Source organism: Belonocnema kinseyi, chromosome 3 (assembly GCF_010883055.1).
Source record: "Belonocnema kinseyi isolate 2016_QV_RU_SX_M_011 chromosome 3, B_treatae_v1, whole genome shotgun sequence".
In the NCBI taxonomy this organism is placed as follows: Eukaryota; Metazoa; Arthropoda; class Insecta; order Hymenoptera; family Cynipidae; genus Belonocnema; species Belonocnema kinseyi.
Window position 1 is genome coordinate 154370262 of NC_046659.1, and position 4909 is coordinate 154375170.

A 4909-nucleotide genomic window follows, 5' to 3' on the forward strand; every position below is an offset into this window, starting at 1 on the left:
AAATGAAAAATCAGACATTTTTAAATATTTATTAATTTTTCTTCTTCTCAATTGAAAAATTTTTAATCGGATGCTTTAAAAATGAAATATTTTAGACTGAAATAACATTTATAATTTAATAAAAGCCTTTGATTATAAATATATTATTTTGAATTTATTTTAAAATTGAAAATAGTTTATAAAGTTTCAATCGGGCGTTTACATTTGTTTAACTAATAAGACTTTCCAATTGAAACAGTTTAATTTTTAACGTTAAAATCTGGAAATGCTAAAATTGTGAACTAATTCCAAATCGTCTTGTAAAATCAATTATTATTTACTTAAAACTGAATTTTAAAATTCTTTAAATTAAAATGTATCTACGCTTAAAAATTAAAAGTGCAAAATGGAAATTTTTTAAAGTGAAAGATTATCAATTAAAGCATTATAAACTGAATGATAGCATAATTAAAAAAAGATTACAATTTAACTAATTATTTGAAAAAAGATTGAAATCAAAGAAAGTTGGACAGATTTTCTTCTTCTAAAAATTTGTTAAATTCCCGGTCAAAAAATAAATTCACTGTCATTTCCCGGTCTCATGAAATTCCTGGTTTTCCAGGTTTCCCGGTCCAGCGGCTACCCTGAAAAATGCAACGGTTAAGGGCATGTGATACTTAGAAAATTATCGATTTGACCAGTTTTAGGTTCCCCCGACTTTTTTTCTAGAATAATAAATATTTTGTCTTAAGGGCATGTGACACAGCTAAATACCTATATTACCGACCTCACTTTTTCGGTTCACTGAATGTTTTTTTGAACCTAAGAACTTTTTTTGTAAATAAGATATCGAGCTGACACTTTGAAAGATTTATTAGAGTACAATAAAGTACGTTTCGGTACTGCATTTGTTAGGAACTTCACTGAAAATTATTTTATCTTTTTTCTGAACCTCAATATTTTTTGAACGTTCGAACGTTTAAGTACAAAGCTTAATAATAAAAGATGTAAAAAAATATATTTTAACAATCAATTCCAACGGCATCAGCCGGTAACGTTGTACACAAAATACGAAACCTGGCGGCCACTAGGCGAGGCTCTAGAGGTTTCGTATTTTCGTGTACAACGTTACCGGCTGATGCCGTTGGAACTGATTGTTAAAATATATTTTTTTACATCTTTTATTATTAAGCTTTGTACTTAAACGTAGTTTTCTTTCGGCTCTTGCATTTCTCAAAGTTTGAGACCGATATTTTATGTATAAAAAAAGTTGGAACGTTCAAAAAATGTCTTGGTTCAGAAAGAAGATAAAATAATTTTCAGTGAAGTTCCTACCAAAATGCAGTACCTAAACGTACTTTATTGTACTCTAATACATTTTCCAAAGTTTCAGCTCGATATTTTATTTACAAAAAAAGTTCTTAGGTTCAAAAAAATATTCAGTGAATTGAAAAAGTGAGGTCGGTAATATAGGTATTTAGCTGTGTCACATGCTCTTAAATATTTGGAAAGTGATAGCGCACATATTCACGGACGTCCCTACACACTTCTTTTTGTGCTTACCGACAGCATCGGTACGACAGCAAACTACATTATCGGAATAACATAGCTGAAAAATGGCCCTAACTTCAAAATAACATTAAATGCACATGCATAAAATTTTTTGTTAGCCCAATCAAATTTTGTTGGTTATTATCCCTCAAAAAATATATGATATTTTATAGCATCTCCGAATTCAGTTTTAAAAAAATTTATTTTTGTGGAAAAAAAGCCGGAGGAACTGTACTCGACTCAAGATTGACCACGCGACGAAGTATCACATGCCCTTAAGTTTACAGTAAAAAATTGATTTTTAACGAAAAAAAAAACAACTAATATTAATCAAAATAAGTACATTTTCAACCATGAAGATTGATCGTCACCTGATAAAATGAATTTTTAACCAAAGTAAAGCTGCTATTAACCAAATTAGTTGAATTTTAAATTAAGGGCATGTGATACTTACTGTTTCCTCGGCTTTTTTTCCACAGAAATGAAAAATTTTTAAAACTGAATTCGGAGATGCTATAAAATATCATAACGGACGTCCACAGACTCTTTTTTGAGGGATAATAACAAAAAAAATTTATTGTGCTAAATACAAATTTTATGTATTTGCATTATTTTGAGGTTACGTCGTTTTTCATCTCCTTTCCGATAATCTGGAAAATATTTATGAAATAAACTGTTTTTATTGCCTACAAACAAGGTTAGTCCCGGGAGATTAGTTACTATATGTTTAATTGTAAGTCCAAAGTTTTCAGTCAAAAATATTGTGTAGTTTAGAAGTAACGCTCGGGTGAAATTGTAACACACATAACCTCGAAATATACACGCACGTTGTTAGCAATATCAAACATTTTTTGATCAAAAACCACACAAAAAAAGTGCGTCGGGACGTCCGCTAGCATGTTCGCTATCATTTCCCAGATTTTGAAGGCAAAATATTTCTTATCCTAGAAAAAAAGCCGGGGGAACCTAAAACTGGTAAAATCGCGACAATTTTCTAAGTATCACATGCCCTTAAGATCAATTTTATATTACAAAAACGAATTCACAACAAAATACAAATGCCAAAAGTCAAATATATGAAAAAAAAGTTGTTCTATTTTGAGAATCAAAATATTATAACTGATGTAATTTCAAATAAAAAAAATTTTCTATAAAAAATGTTAAAATTCACAACAGCAAATTAATTTCAATCATATTTTTTTCAATTTTTTCTGGCGATTGCTTCTCATCAATTTTTGAAAAATGATAGTAATGTAATAAATGAGGGCTTTTTTCCGGGAAAATATTCTCGACAATTGTACTGTTTCCAATTTTGAAAGTAAATTTTTCTATGCCTGAAATCATTAGAACAATTTTTTGTAGAAAACATTTTTTAAATAATTATATTGTAAGATTATAGTTATTTTAAAAATTGAAAACAGTAGAGTTGTAGAGAATGTTTTCTCGGAAAAAAATTAGCCCTAGTTTATTAAAATGCAATAATTTTTCAATATATGGGAAGAAGCGACGCGACGATCAGCACAAAATTCAATTGCAAAAAGCATGGTTAAAATTAATGTTTTTTTAATGTGAATTTTAACATTTTTTGATGAAAAATAAGGTTTTTTTTTATTTAAAATGACATCAGTTATAATATCTTTATCCTTAACCCTCATAGCGTAGACTGGGTGCATTATACTCGGATGATACTTTTTGGCTATATAGTTGCAGAGATGAGTTGGATAGTTGTTTCAGTTTTGTGAAAATATTTATAGTAATATGCTGGATTTATCTGATTAATTTTATAATATTCACTTTTGTTAGACTTTATTTGTTTCACAAATAAAAAATATAAAAAATAATGAATTAGTCAACATTTTCATTAAATAAAATTAATTTCAGTTTGCGTGATGAACTTTTTGAAGAACTAGTTTCCTTAAAATACAGAGAAATTCTATGCAAATTTATTGAATCGGAATTAACCCTTTCCGGCATACATTTTTCAGGGAAATGAGTTTTCATGAAAATTGGTACATAGGGGTTTTTGGGGTCACTGATTACGAATCTGAACTCAGATTTTGAAAATTCAAAATGGCGGGTCCAATGTGCCGGCTAACATTTCGCATATATTTTTTTTTTTGAAAATTGGTATATGGGGGTTTTTGGGATCACTGATCACGAATCTGAACTCAGATTTAGAAAATTCAAAATAGTGGATCCAATATGGCGACTGAAATTTGGAATATTTTTTGATTTTTTTTTTAGAATTGGTATACAGGGGTTTTTGGAGTCGCTAATCACGAATTCGAACTTAGATTTTTTAAATTCAAAATGGCGGATCCAATGTGGCGGCCAAAATTTGGAATTTTTTTTTGAAAATTGGTGTACAGGGGTTTTTGGTATCTCTGATCACGAATCTGAACTTAGATTTTGGACATTCAAAATAGCGGGCCAAAATTCAAAATATTTCTAAATTGTTCTTTAAAAGTTGGCACAGGCAGGGGGTCGCTGATCTTGAATCCGTATTCAAAATGACAAATATTTAGAATATTAAGGCTTGAAAAAATATACACCTACTTACCTAAAACATGAATTAGTACCAATTTTCTGAATTTTCAAAATCTAAATTCATATTCGTGATCAATGACTCCGAAAATCCTTGTACCAATTTTCAGAAAAAAATCTAAAAATATTCCAAGTTTCGGACGCCATATTGGATCCGCCATTTTTAATTTTCAAAATCTGAGTCCAGATTCGTATTCAGCGGCCCCTAAAACCCTTAAGTACCCATTTTCATAAGGATATAATGCAAATTTTTTTCAATAATGAATTTTGTCAACAAAAAAGGCTTTTTTCATCTTTGTTTATAAGTATTAACAAATTATTTAAAAAATTTAGACCCTTCGCACAAAAATTTCAATTTTCTATCATCCTGCAAGCATGAAATTAAAAAAAAAACCTGTGTAAAATCCAATAAAAACTACTCTGAAATCGCAAACAATGATATAAATATATTGTATAAATAAATAGATTACACAGGCCCACAAAAAAAACAAAAGTGTCTGTGCAATTGACCAGACCTATATATTCTTATGTATTTTTCGACGCTGAATCCGAATTTGCAATAAAAAAGTAGGGTCCAGCTACTTTTTTATGGGGTTTTGCTCGAAAAACCTCATTTTTTACGGTTTTTTCATGATTTTTTTGAAATAAAAAAAATAAATAAAGAAAAATTTTATTTTTTTGACTTCAGAATCGAATTCTACGGGAAAAAATACATTGAAAACCATGTTTTGATTTTTTTTTTTACAAAAATTTCAACCCACCATACGGCGATGAAAAGGCAGAAAATCGCGAAAAGTGAAAATTTGCTTAAAATTTGATTAAAATGACATTAAAA